At 35.2% G+C, this 15,753-nt stretch overlaps 1 long non-coding RNA gene across 1 annotated transcript in view; it reads right to left on the reverse strand.

Annotated features, from left to right (window-relative positions):
* Positions 1-15,753, reverse strand: part of LOC120359842 — a 97,968-nt gene that overhangs the window by 18,178 nt on the left and 64,037 nt on the right. Inside the window, exon 2 of the long non-coding RNA XR_005576636.1 lies at positions 15,633-15,752. This is a non-coding gene — a long non-coding RNA (uncharacterized LOC120359842). The remainder of the gene's footprint in view (positions 1-15,632; position 15,753) is intronic.

Raw genomic sequence — 15,753 nt, forward strand, 5'->3', positions numbered from 1 at the left:
GTTACAATCACATCCCGCTCGGACAGTGATTATTCGCACGCTCCTGGCTAAAATTTATCACTCATGCCTGTGCAGCCTGAAGAAAGACGTGTGCCCGGTGTGCCGATATAAAAAAGTATTTCTTTCGTAAATCTCTACAACATACATTGAAAAAATGATCTGATTATATTTAGAAAACTGGTATGATTGAGTGTTTCTGGTGAAACCTAGCAGAATTTCTGGTTATTGTAATCAGAACGTTAATGAATAAATTTTACTAAAATCTGGTAATTTCTACAAGATTTCTGATTCGTTCATTTTCGAACAGACGTATTGGTTGAATCTATCAGATTTCCAAATGATGCAACAAGACTTATTTTCCAGTGCATGTATACAGAATTTCGTCAGATCTACCTTTTAACTTCGAAATATTTCTTGTCGAAGATTCGTCTCTATTTCAGAGACATTCATGAAAAACTTAAGTTAAAAGTGATAATATCACGCACAAGATTCCTTATCTCCTTATCCAAAATTTCTTTCATTTCCTTTCGTGCTCTCACCAAATTTCGTGTGCAACAGAAATTAGAAATTTAAAATTGGCATTTGAAAATTTTCGACAAAGACACCGGAAGCGTGCGTATATCGATCCGAGTGTAAACGATAAGAGTTCAAGCACGAGCAAAATTGCGAGTTAATAAAATCGGGAAACACAAAAAAAATGGAAGCATGCGACTCGCGGGACGTGAAAGTCTCGCTTCCACGACGCCTAGCGTTCTCGTCGAAAGATTCGAAAACTTTCTACATCGCGCGGGGCAACAACTTCTCGGACCGCTTTAAAATGTAATTTGCACGACCAATTTAAGTCAAGTCACCGGCAACCTTCTCTTCTAAGCGTAACTCTTCGAAATAATTAGCAACGTCTTGCGTCCGAGGTAAAGCGTGCCGCATGCCGGCGCGATTATTCGAAAAGCGAGCGATTTACGTTGGTCGTCTCGTTAAAATTCGCTCTCACCTTTCCGCTGCGTTTCGCACAGGGAAGTAACTTTTGTCGAGCGTGTAATTAAATTTCCGGATTCGCTCCGTTGGGGTCGGCCATCGGTTCTGTTTGCGGCCTTCATAATAGAGTTCCGCGCGCGCACAGAGAAAGAGAGAAATTATACGCTCGGCCCTTGCACAACGACGAATAAATAACGAGGTAGTGTAAACCTAAACACGGGAGTGGGACTAACAAACGCTATAATTGTTAATGCCGCAAATGGCGGTCGTTTGTCGAGACGGCCGGTGGCTATTTAAGCGGCAAACAATCTGTTTATACGTTGCATTTTATCGCATACACATATACATTTTCGCGCGGCAATCGTCCGTGGTAATTGTCCAGGCACTAGCTATTGCACGTAAACACGCGTTTGCAGCTTTCGATTCGATTTTGTTTGTGGTATCGCCATCGAATCGCGTCCCTCGCGGATTAGGATATCGGAACATATATGCTTTTCAATTCCGTTAATAGGAAGTGTTGTAAGAATTATTGTTAAATGGTTGTTATGTGGCCGGAAAGAATGATTAGCTGTATTATTTCAATCATTAGCTGTATAATTTTAAGTAAAAGACTCGAGTTTTTATCTGTATTAGGAAAGAGTTGCCAAATGCGTATCGCTTGAGTTATTTCTTATTCTATTTTCCATTTGGTAATGATTTCTATACAAATAAATGTTGGAAATTGTAGTTGATGTTTCAGACTTATTATTGCAACGTTTAATCTTTCACCAATAACAAAATAATTTTTTATGAATCTTTTTGCAACATGCTGCAATAAGTACGATTTAGACATCTGATTACCTAAATTGTGTGTCTCTTAAATCGTATTGTCTTTGAAAATATCCAATTTATGAATTAAAATAACTAAAGATATAAGGAATCGTTAATCAATATTTATTTTATTAATAATTTATCAAAAAAAGGATAATAATTAAAAATAATAATTAATAAAGAACAACAAAGAGAAAAGGACGTCAACATAAAACTGATTTAAATTTATTTTTTCAATTAACATATTTTATTCATATTTGTTTTATTATCACTTATCGATGTTATATTAATATCGTTTATTACAATAAAATTTATCATAACACGATTTTTAGGAAGCTTAATACATTTTATAAAAATTGATTTAATCCTGATAATAATTGCAAAATGTGTATATATAACAAACGTAAAATATTTTACAATAAACTTTTTATGACCGACTGCTGTCAATTTTTGATTAGCAAAAACGGAGAGAGTATGCGTTTTATCAAAGTGGAATTATAATTACAATTTAAAGTATATAATTATTACGTGCTTGTACGTATGTTGTGTAATTTGCTTTTTTTTCTCAAGAAGCTAAGGAAATGCGATAATTTAAATTACGCTTGAATTTTTACTCAAAGATCTCGGAATCGTCAAAATTGGAAAGGTGACAGTTCTGCATAATAACTTGCAATCGACCAGGATTGTCGGGATGTCATTACGGGAATTTATATTCGAGCCCGATTTCGAGAAACTGCCGGAAACTTTCCGAGAAGAGCGGGCGATTCTAAGTGAATAAAAAAGCGAATTGCACCGCTCGGGCATTCCTCCACCCCCCCCCTCCCTCTCCTTCTTCTTGATTCGCACAAACGCGCATCCTGAACGTACGCGCGTACAGTAAGGTATGTATGTAAAAATGCATAGCAAAAAGGAGTGTAAACAGCACAAACACCTCCGATCAAAGTATCTCGATTATTTACTGCGTCATAAAAAGCAATAATGCTGCATCAACCAACAAGATGTTCGTGGATCAAATTTTTTAGAAACAAATGCGCGAGTTGCGCATTTTGTGTAATTTATCGATACGATGCGTGCGACTAATCGATTATAAAAAATTGATTAACTTTGAATAATTTTAATTAAAAGAATTAAAAAGTATAATTGACAAGAAACAAAATAAATTATATAAAACTTAATATGTCGATCATTTCCATAAAACTTCATTCATTAGTACGACATTAGACATTGAAACGCTAATTAGAAAAAAATGACTCATTATGTAGTCTCCTTCATTCAAGTATTAATTTAAATACAATTTTTGTTATTAAAATTTTGATACTTAAAAATATTTAATCATATAATTTTTACGTTATAATAGTGTTAGTTCAGTTATTTTCTCTCTCTCTCTCTCTCTCTCTCTCTCTCTCTCTCTCTCTCTCTCTTTCTTGCAATATATAAAGTAAAAAATCTGAAAAATTCTTAAAAGTGTAAAAAAGTTCTTAATTATATGAGTAAATTTTTATACAGTACGAAAAGTATAGAAGTAGAACTCTAGAATCAACACAAAACGATGAAAAGTTTAAAACGCGATACGAAATAGTATAAAATTCAAGCAAAAGAAAGAATTCATTTTAAATTTCGATCTCTTTTCACGTACAAATTTATTTCGAGTGAAAATATCGCGCGAAATAATTGCTTTGAGAAACAGGTTATCTCAATACACATTATCTCAATACATGTATAAAACATTAATCGTAAGAGATAATTAACGACATGATCTGTCAGATTAAAGGAACCTTTTCTCTTTGCAAATATCGCTATCTCAAAAGACAGTAATACAATATGAGAAGCAGCTTGCTGCGTTGCTTGAACGTCGAATGGTAACACAACGACCTCATAGACGAGACGCTTAGCATGTTACGTGTGCAAACAACAAGTTCCAAACAGCAACTGTCGTGAAATATTTAACGTATTGCAAATTAAATGTGTATGTCGAAATATATTTCCTTTCCTGTATTTTGTATCAATTTCAATAAATATGTTATTAACGACCATAAAATCGGCTATATCTAATATTAGCTTACAATTTTGTTCGCTGCAGAGTATTTTAAAAGTTCAATATCCTCATTTAAATCTTAATTATGACAAAGAGATACGTCGCTTTTGTAAGAATATTATATTCAATGTGATTAATATGCTCGAGGACAAATAGATAAAATTTGAAAAAAAATGTATTATTGCTTTGCTAATTATGTACAAAAAATTATTGTTCAATACATCATTCAGAAAATAATAATAAAGAGTAATAATATAAAGTAACTATTGTAGTTTACAATTGTGTTTGTAATAATTAAAATTTTTTATTTCGAACTTTAAGTCAAATTTTTCACGCGACTAATTATTCAGCTAAAAATAAAATTTTTTATTTATACGTATACATGTGATCTTGATCTCTCATATAATTTCCGAAGAATATTTAAATAATAAATAATACAAAATTTTTCTCGACCCAATATTCCATTAATATAAGATTCAGAAATTTTTGAATCTCGTATAATATATACATGTACACTTTTTTGAAGAAATTAATTATTAAATTGTTGCCGCAAACTCTCGAGATATGTCTCATACGTCTTATAACAAATTAAATTTTTCAATTGTGATTATTATAGAAATATGACATTTTAAGTGACTCAAATTGACTTCAATTATAAATAAGGATCTAGAATCATTTAAAGAAAAGTTATAACTCTATTTAAATTCTAAAAGTAAATTATTAATTTTATAGACGTCGCTCCTTAATCTTTTCAATCACTTATATTTGCCACATTATTATGAGAATTATGTACATATATTATAAACATACCATATTCTATCTAACGTGTCTCATTCATCGATCTTTCATTATAAAATGTTATTTATAAATGTTACGTGACATTCATATTGTAGATCTATAATATTTGAATTAATAATTGATTTATTAATTATGGTCAGATTAGGGTATGATAAATGAATGAGCAATTTCTATTCGTGCACGATTTGTATTTGTCTGCCTCTAATTATAATCGTTTGCTTCAAATTATCATACCGCATCTTAAATTCCTAGAAATGAGACTATTCTATGAGACATAATGTCGCTTATCGGACATTGTTATAATTAGTTATTTAATTAATCAATAAAGATAAATCGAATGCAGCATAATTGAAACGCGATACGCAACATTGCGCTGGAAATTTCTTTGTGTTTTCGCGAAATATGATTTCTTTCAACTGTAGACTTTGCTCTTAGACCATTAGGAAGGCAAAAGAGACGAGTATAAAGACTTTTCAATCAAGTTTATTATATTTAGATCGGCGGTATACACTCCTCTCCCCAACTAGCGCTCGCCTTGTCTCTTTAGAAAAATTGAAAGAACCGAGGAAACGGAACCTGAAACGCCGCGCCGTCCTGGAAAAATGGCGCACCGGAAATTGGGACTGTCCCCTCTAATTTTACGTACCAGAAGTGACTTGATCGTGAACGAATCGAGAGAGAACGACGTGAGCCATCCGAATACAAATATTTCGCCGCAAAGGACTCCACTTAGCGTGAGATGCAGTTGGAAGATCACGTGTACGTGACTCGCTAGAAACTTTAAATAAGATACAAATGACGATCGGCAAAATAAGTCTAAATATTGGCCTAACAGTGTAACGTAAATTATAACGTTGTGACCTTACGGATTACTTGAATATATGCTTTTATCCATCTCACAATCAGTCCGAAGAAATGATCAAAATTCGCGTTAAACAGGTCATTTTTAATAATAATTCGGTGACGATTTTGTTCCAATTATTTAACTGTAATTACAATTTTATAACTTTCTTCATTGAAAACCAAAGAAACACTTGAAAATAAAACATTTAAAAAATGCAAAATTTAACAATGACAAGATCAATATGATATATAATTAAAAAAGATAGTCTACTTCTTATTCAAAGAATCTCAACTTTCGCCAGATGTGCATATATCTGCATACATTATGCAGTTTTGAAAATTTTAAAATGGTCTTCCACATCACTACGGAAATTTCATTTAAAGGCGTTGTTTGATATTTTAAGGTAAGCCGTCTGAAATCTTATATTACTTTTTGCATTATATTATAGTGTATTTTGTAAATTTCGTTGTACCCAGTACAACTACGCTAATAACGCGCATAGCAACAGGAAATTAAAATTCCTATTGCTATGCATACGCGCAGCGGATTTGAATTCCGCATACGCAAAAGAATCGAAAGACGCTGATGGTCTGTCAGGCTTTCGGCCCGAAATACCATTGCGCTACGCCAGCTACTGCTGAATCGCTTTCCGGTATTCGAATTTCGGCTAAGCGTGGGAGCTGCATGCTGCAGGAACACGATTGGCCAAACCAAACGACAGATTTCTGTATAAATGTCGCGACAAAATTGGGAAAGCAACGGAAGAGTCTAACGAACAGCAGTCCGGTGTGTTACTCGCCGTGCATGACTTACATGTCGAGCTTGTAACACAATCCGGAGATAACAGCCGACCTATATATATATATCGAGCCGTCCGGAAAGAAGAGAGTACGACTAATAAGTCTCGACACTGAAGCAAAGTGTAACCGGAACACTAGAAGAAATATACATTTATAGTAACGTTGGAACAGCAAGTGTTTTATCTTCGAGCACCAAGCGGCCCTTTCAAAGAGTCCTAACTCCTATATAAGGTGCTGTAACGATCCCGATATATCTAACGACGTGCCTGGAGCCGCCACCTGGCTGGGGGCACAACAATTCATTCGTTGTAAATTCATCAGATTTTGAAGAGGCTTCGATATAAAACATATTATTTAAATACTGAATAAGAATAATATCAAATTCAAATAATTCATCAATATAAGCAAAAAAAATGAAAGAACCATTGCTGCATATGAGCAACAGTTTACTACACAAGTACCGACTTTACAATTATGAATGAGCCGCTATAGAAAGATAAGACGCATTTTTATCTACTAGTATACAAACAAAATATTTAATTGACGCAATCGCTGATAAAATCGAGCTGGATTCAGAATTGCAAGACCACTCGCGGTCTTGCAATTATATTTGCAATGAGTTGTGTGCGATTTACTGACGCGAAAGCGTAACTGTAAAGGATGGTCTACAATAAGTCGCAAACATCTCGTCGCGAAGCGATATTTGCGATGCAAGATGCGATTTGTAGACTGGCCTTAAAACTTCCTCTAAGAGTGAAAATTTAAAAACTCCCCTGAGCATGAGTGGAGTTCAGTCACCGTCGTGCGGTAAGCGCGTTAGATTTAGCTTCTTAATAAATATTTTATTTTCTAGTGTTGCCTTGCTTTCCAGTGAAAATTTATAAAACTATATTGCAACACAAAGATTAAAGTAATTAGAGCAATATCGTCATTAACCAAATTATTATTAAGAACGACCTCATAAATGCGAATTTTGATCACTTTCCAACAGATAGAAGTGCTTTAAATGGATACAAATGCTACCATCGTATTCGGCGACCCAAAAAACGTAAGATTACGCGTATAACTCACGTTACACACCTCTTAAGCTAAAATTGGTCCATTTCACCCATTGTCCTTTATCTCTATGTACGCCTCATCTCTTTTCTTCTTAAATAAGTAATTGTAATTTTAATTCGCGCACGATTTACATTTATCTGGCTTTAAACACATTACGCTGTTTGCTCCTTTAAAAATACGTTTTAGCATCGAACATGTAACGAGGTACTAAAAACGATTTTTAACAATCGAATAAAATAATTCCTACTGTATCAAGTGAATTATGCGCACAATATATTCAAAAGATATATAAAAGATCCAATTTCGCTGAAACGCCAAGTTACGTTTTCTTCTTTCTTTACAACGTGAATATAAATTATGTCTCATAATCTTCGTATAGATAACTTGTGAATAAATTTACATCGCGATAACATTAATATCAATTCCAAGAAAGTATTATAAATTTCGATCGAACGAGTACGAGCTTTGGATTCCGTTTCCCGCATAGTGAAATTCGCGTGTTTGTTAAGGCTCTTCTCAGTTTCCACCCTTCTGCACGCTCCCCAAGAGATTATCCAACCTCCGAGTTTCGCTCTAGGACGAAAACCGCCGTTCAAGCCTTCCGAAGGAAATTCGCCGACAATCGAAGCTGCAACCACTCTCGCGCGTCGATCCACTCGCAGCTCGCAGCGGCGCGTTGCGAGCGCCGGGGCGCTGGGCGCCGGTTTAGCAGCGGAGAGTTTCGCGCGACGCTGATGGAGGGGCCGTCGTTTCGTTTCGGTGTAATCTAGCGCCGAGGGGGTGAGGAGGAGAAGGAGGAGGAGGAGGAGGAGGAGGAGGAGGAGGAGGAGGAAGAGGAGGAGGAGGCATCGAGACGCCGCAGCTACCGTTCGGTCCATCCCGCGGACAAAGAGGGATTAGCATGGGAATTACTTCCGGCCGGACGATAAAGCCCCCAACGCGCGGAAAGTTCAAAGCCGACAGCGCGCGCGGGCTCGTTCGTAAGCGCCCTCGTTGCACGCCATGCACGAGGCAAGAGAACCAGACTACATTTCGACGGAGGAAATTGACGCTCGCCCTGATATTATTCCAGTTGCGAAAGGGACTTCAGCCCTTCGCGCTGGATGTGCCGAAGGGCCACAGACCGGATCGGATTCTCGACGCGGCATGCCTGGTTTTCGTCGCCGGCGCCCGGCGACGCGATCATTCGATTGGAACGATCGAGCGGAACGAGGCGGGCGGGAGATTGAATTCTCTTCTTTTCCTCTCCCGGTTTTTCACCTTTTTCGTTTTCGCCTCTCGCCTCTCGCCATCTCCATCTGTTTTTTTCCCCCTTTTTATATCGCATATACGACGGCGACAAGGACCGTTCCATCGATCGCGTTATCATACGGGAATTGCGTTAGAGATAGTTGGACTTTTGGCGCCACTATTACTACGAGCGGGCGCGGACTATACGGGAGCGGAATAATAACATGCAGCGATCTCGTCTGTCGAACGAGAGGCTCGTGTGCTCTGTAAATTGCTTGTCGACCGGGAATTTGATACCTGCAGCATGTGCCATGTAAAACGCTGTTTGTTTGCATTGTCGTTTATTGCGAAACGTGACTGCGAGGAGGGAGGAATTCATTCGCATAGTCGATGATCGCGCTCTGTCAGATTAATGACTTTCTGTACTCCTGCTTTCCTTGCGCTAGCTAACTCTGTGAAGAAATATAAAGAGAGAACACACTGAACGGTACAAAAGGGTGAGTTATATATAAAAATAGACTTATTAAAACTTCACTTTCTCATTACTGTTATTCATGTTATTATTGATATTTCGAACTAACGGAAAACTCGATGTTTTACCGGAATCGAAAAGATGCAGTCAAGATTTAATTCATCTGTTATATTGAGATAATATATTTTTATATAAACCGGTTAAAGATTGAAGATTCGCACATCGGAAGCTGCTGAGACAGAAAGCCAATGTCAATCCGATGATTAAGTTGAATTCTTGTCTCTGCCAAATAAATTATTTGAACAGTTATTTGAACAGATAACATGAATTATTGACACTGACTTCTCGGTAATTCTTCTGAATAATTTTATATTAGACTCAACGAATTTTCGCAATGCGACGATGGCAATTATTCAAAAAATTTTACACACACCCGAATTTTAATTTTATCGTTACACACTTCTACTATAAATCATAAACTTAACACCTTGTCTATTATTACTTAAAAAATAGCAATATTATCAATACTGATAGCGATATCTTATTATTTATGAATTAATTTGTTTATTTAAAGATTTATCTAATTAAGAAAATATGTTTATAACGGCCGAAAAAGACTTAGTAAAATCGAAACGTTTCGTCATTCTTTATGTTAATATATAGTTAAAAAATAATTAAAGAAAATTATTTTCTAACACCTTATTTCGCTCGTTGAATGTCTTTTAATCCATTTATATTTCCAAATGCCCGTTTATATTGTTGAAAATACGAGTCAAACAAAAAAATTAAATTTATTATTATAATATACTTTTCCTCTGGTTATTGCAATGTTAAAAATATAAAATGCAAAACATAAACTTTTTCATTGAATGAGAAAGTATGCAATAATATTGTCGTGAACAGACGAACAAACTTCGTTTTTTGTGCTACATGTAAAATATATAAAAAGAGTAAATAAAAAATTAAAAGGATAAATTTTACAATTCGGTATTCGCATTTTTAGTTTTATCCGTCTCGTTTTTTCTCTCCCGCAAATTTTATGTTCGGGGCAATGAGAAAAGTTCATAGGAGAAAAGATAAATGTTATTACTCAAGGAGAACGCGCCATCGGACATTTCATGAGCTCGGATCGCGAACGAGAGTTCCCGCGGAAGGGAATCGAAGACCAAACACGCGGAAAATCGGCGCATAAAATACGAGAAACAAAGATGATAGAGTAAAATTTCATTCGATATGTAATCAGACAATCGTTGTGGGGATGATATTGGCGAGAAATGAAGTTTATCGCCTAGAACTTCATCATCGTTTCACGATCAAGAGAACTCGGATTGGTGGCCTCGTTTTAAACAGAGACAAAGAGAGAGAGAGAGAGAGAGAGAGAGAGAGAGAGACTCCCGGACAAGGAATATCTCCTCGGGTTTAAATAGAGTCGCGATGAAGGGATAAAAAGCGGAGGAAAAGCGAGGAAAAACACGTCGGTACAAGTGGGGAGACGAGAATAGAGGAGCGAGTCGCGCGCGGTGACGTTCGCGGAATATTACTCAAAATACAGTGCGACGTTAATATTCTGCTTTATATCGAACTAGAGAGACAAAGTGAAAAAGTTTTCAGGCGAAACAAGAAAAGCGTCATTTCCTCTGCTCTTTCGGAAATTCCGCCTTCCTTTATTGAGGCACATCTCGAAGAGAGAGAGAGAGAGAGAGAGAGAGAGAGAGAGAGAGAGAGAGAGAGAGAGAGAGACGACGACGACGTCGAAAGACGGCGATGCAGTAATTAATGTTATCATGAAACAGAATTAATAAAGCGGCATTGTTCGCGAATCCTCGCAGCAAATATTATGTTTGATGACTCAACTTCGATTCCTTGTTTTATTAGTATTAGATATATTGTATCAAATTAAAACACGAAATAAAATTCCCTTGGGTTTGCAATATGTGCCTTGAACCTTAATATCAAAGATTTTTATATTATCGTAAACTCCATAAAGTTTTTTTTCATAAATTTGCTATCAATATTTTTCCCTTCAATAAGAAGAAAAATAATTAACTTTTTTTATTTCTAAGATTATATTATGTAAAATAATATTGACCTGATGAAAAGTAGCAATATTTTATGAAAAATGTAGTTGCTGAATGCATGCTAAATTTTACTTTATCAATATTTTACATTTTTATCTAATATGAAATAAATGAAAAATAAGTAGTATAAACAAAAATTTAACAGATTCTATCTCATTTTATATGTTTTAGCATCTAAAAATATAACAAAATTTAACATCTGGTACAATTGATGTTAATTTTTAATCAATTTATTTTCATAAATATATTTTTATATAATTATATCAAATTTCCTAAATCATATAACTATACAAATTTTATTACAATAAATAATGGAAGAACGAGATAATAAATTTAATAACTGATATAAATGGAAGTATGTCAATTGAAAAAATAAATTTAATCCAGTTTAATTTCGACGTCTTTATCTTTACATTATTGTTATTTATTAAATAATTATTAAACATTTCATGTTTTTTTTGTTAAAATAAATATTAATAATTCCTTATATTTTCAATTGATAAATTCGATTTTTTTAGATCCAATTTTTTATTAACTTGTAATCAAACTTAACCTAATGTTTTATCCAATAAGCTTCATCTATGGTAATGGCATAAGTGAAGTTTATTAAATAAAACATCAGGTTCAGTTTAATCAAATAATGAAAAATCGGACCTCAAAAGTGATATAATTTAAGAGATCCATACGTACGATTTAGATAACCGGTTACCTAAATCATACTTCTTGTAACATGTTGAAAGGTTAATAAATTAATTACTGAAAAGTTAAATATTGTAGTAATAGTACTTAAAACATCAATCTACAATTTCTAAAGTTCATTTGTATACAAATCAGTAGTAAATAAAAAATATAAAAATAAATTAAATAGTACGCATTTGATAATCCTTCTCTCTCTCTCTCTCTCTCTCTCTCTCTCTCTCTGTGTGTGTGTGTGTGTGTGTGTGCATACATTTTGCAAGTTTGGCTTTCTTTGACATCTTAGACATTACAATTTATCGATAAGCCGCGGATCACTAAAAAGTGTCGACATGATCGTTATCATTGTTGCGGCCTGAATGAAATAAGCGCAATAAATTTCAAAGGACTGACACTCGCGATCGCTCGTTTATTTCGAGCGCGGTCCGTCCGGGGGATTCGGCGGGCTCGCGAAACGGCCTTTCTCGCGTAATTTATAACGTGTCGTTGCGAATGAGGAAAGTTAAGCGGTCGGCCGCACCCGTATCTCCAAGTTGGAAATGCCTCCGAGGTCTTTAAAAGTCCCGCAAACTTCATTAAGAAATTCGGCGTCCCGGGGCACGAGCGCATCCGTTTTCGCTATATAATATACGAAAGTCCGGCGCGACGGAAAAAGAACTTTTAAATTTAGTTGGCTTAACTGACTCCTCCCGGCAGTTTAAATGAAATTACATGATTTCGGAACGGGACGAGAGACTTAACGACTTACCACTCCCCCTGCGCGGCGGCTCGCTCATAACGTAACTCCCTAGTTGATATACATCGAAACGAGCCGGATTCCCCAGATGAACTAGAAAAGTTGGCCCACCACCGACTGTCATTAAGTCGACTCTGCTAACTAACTCACGACATCCTTATCCGACGATGATAACGGTATCGATAAAAATCACTTAACATGTCGCGAATTATTCAAATCAAGCTGAATCATAAAGTGTAATTAAGATTAAGATGAATCGAGAGATACGGACGTTTCTTACTACTTAATTCTCATTCACTTCATTTCGTAAAAATTAGGAAACTGTTTTATTACTGCTTATAATGTTACTTCGCGAGAAATACGATATTTCTTGCCTCGAACTATGTAATCAATGTTCTGCACAAGAAAAATTTACGAACAAGTGTGTCATTATCCTTCGATGCTTTTACAATGAACAGATTCTTTTGTATATAATCCAATTAAAAATAAAATTCTGACAGCGCAAAAAATAAAATACAATACGAGTATATATAGTGCCACAGGCATCGTGTATTTTCCCATCTTTAACTGATTTATCGATTTTGTTTCGATGACAAATTGAGTATGATTTATTCTTAAATTTTAATTAATTTTACTAAAACAATTAACTTAACAAAGCTCTATCTACAGGATATTTCTCGTTTCCCGATTATTTAGAATGTTTCTATTTCGATTATTTAGAATATTCCTGTTTTTAATATAATACGAAAAAAAAATACCAAAAGGAAAAAGTTGTTTGTTTCGAAGAGGCAAATATGATTGGCAGCATTTTTTTCGTGTTTATTATTTTTCGAGAGAATCAACATTATTTTTTAAAATAAAATGGTATATTTTCAATGGCATATTAAGTGTGCAGTCAATAAAAAATTCAAAATATAGGATATGTTGACCTTAAACTTAAAAAAAAATACAATTTAATTTCTAAATAATCGAGTTACAGATAACATCCTGTATATATCTTGTAATTTCAAATATATATTGTTATATTAAAATTTTGTAATCTTTTTAACTAAAGTATTGCGGGTGATAAAAAATAAGCGAAAAAATTAATGCCTGTTTTTTAAAACAGATGGGATTTTTATTTCATCTTCCTAATCAAAAACGCGTGACGATCCAGGACACTTGGTATATATCCCGACTTGTCTCGCAGTCGACAGTGTTTCCATCGTATCGATTGCTCGTTGCAACCTATAATTCGATTTATGCTGCTCGAGAGTATTGCTTGTCCGTCGACAAAGTGGACGCGCTAGCGCGGTCGCGAAAAGCGCGAGAAACGAAACGACAGCTCGATGAGACGAGGCACTCGTGTAATCAAGGAAACGATCAAATTATAGCTGCTTGCTCGAAAGGCTGATTGCTCGCCTACGGGGAAAATTACCCTTCGTTCGGTTAACGCTACTTGACGGCTCGGACTTATAATTGGCACTCGTAATTAAGCGTTTCCTTCTCCACTTGCTTCAATACGCGACAAAATCGTTCCGGAACGATTACGCGTACGTAAGAAATACGATGTAAGAAACAAGCTTGTGACGCAGTGGCCAATATCTGTTTGAAAGGAATCATACGTGACTTGGATCACGTAGAATCATGAATCAGCGCGTCGCGACCGCTGGATTTGTCGCAAAATGTGCACATCTGTCTGAAACACAGCCTTATCTCAAATCTCTCAAGTCACTGGAGTTGTTTTATTTACGCAAATAAAATAATCTTACAGTATAGCATTTTCATTGTTGCTACAAATCAGAAGGAAAATAAAAAAAACTAATCTATAGTAAGTTAATACATGTTAACTCGAAAAAAATTAACTTGCGTCATAAAAAAAAATGTGTCTATTTCCGCCAGTAGCTTCGATATCTTAAATTCGATAATAAACGTTACGTTGCTTCCAAGAAAGTAAAGATAATTACAAAGTTCTGAGAAATTAAGTTTAATAAAAAAAAAAACAACTTCTATGAATTTGATATAGATAACAGCGTTATCGCGATGTACAATTTAACAAAATAAAGCATCACATTAACGATTTATAAAGTTAAAAGCTGAAAGAATCTCGTTGCTCCAACTTCGTCTTACTATCCCCGCTGTTATTTCAACAGTCACAGACTGAATTCTTTCGTTTATAAACGAAATCAATCAAAATTAATGACAATGCGGGAGGATTACAAGGCTACAAGATGGATCGATCGAAAAATGACAAAGTCGAGAAATGGCCTTGTCGTCATTTCGCGAACAAATTCTGACAGCGGAAAGGACCTAAAAATTCCGAGTTTTTCGACGCGAGTTGTGCGTCATCCTAAATCCAGTTACTTAGCAAATTGAACCGCATGAATGGAACTCGAAGTTTAGGAAACATTTGATCAAGCGACGAACGAGACCATAAACTGAGCGGAGAAATGACGCGGGGAATTTTATTTTCGGTCGTTACGTTTCTTTCAAATCAACCCGACGCGCAAGTTTGCACTTCATGTATTAAAAGTACCGCTCAGTTCGCTCAGCTATTGTACAAAATCATATAGGTATTAATAAAAATAATTGCTTTCGATTTTTCGTCCCAAGAATGCCGTAAACAGTGATTTGAGAAGAGAATATTTAGGAAATGTTTAACAGAATCGCTGGTGCTATTTTAGTTGCGTTAATTTAAATTTTTTTCCATTCTTTGTGATACACAGTACAGAATATTTTAAAAATATGTGAGTACAATACAAATAATTCTAATGATACAAATAATAACTCAACAACAGACAAAATTGAAGTTATTAGCAAAACCAAAACGGCGCCGGCGCGCGGCGGTTCTAGTGTTAATATATTAAATACATTTTAAATATAGACGAAAGATATTGGTGCCTTCCATTTGATAACACAAATCGACACGAGCATCGCCACGTCTATCTTTTTTTGGTATTCATGAGTAACAAAGATAGACGAAGCTTGTGTCACCTTGCTTGTGTTACTAAATAAAAAGCACTCATCTTTGAAATTTGACTTATTTGACACCTTTCTTCAGATCGTTTAGACAATTTTTTAGGTAACTGCAGTTACTCGTTGCAAATCATATACACTTACATTATCGGCAACCATGGTATTCTTCTTATCTGCTTCCTTCCGCAGAGTGCATTTCGCAATGTGCTATCTTTTCGATAACAAGATCGATCGAACAATCGCCGTCCACTTGCAAAGGAGAACC

The sequence above is a fragment of the Solenopsis invicta genome, chromosome 16 (assembly GCF_016802725.1).
Source record: "Solenopsis invicta isolate M01_SB chromosome 16, UNIL_Sinv_3.0, whole genome shotgun sequence".
Classification (NCBI taxonomy): Eukaryota; Metazoa; Arthropoda; class Insecta; order Hymenoptera; family Formicidae; genus Solenopsis; species Solenopsis invicta.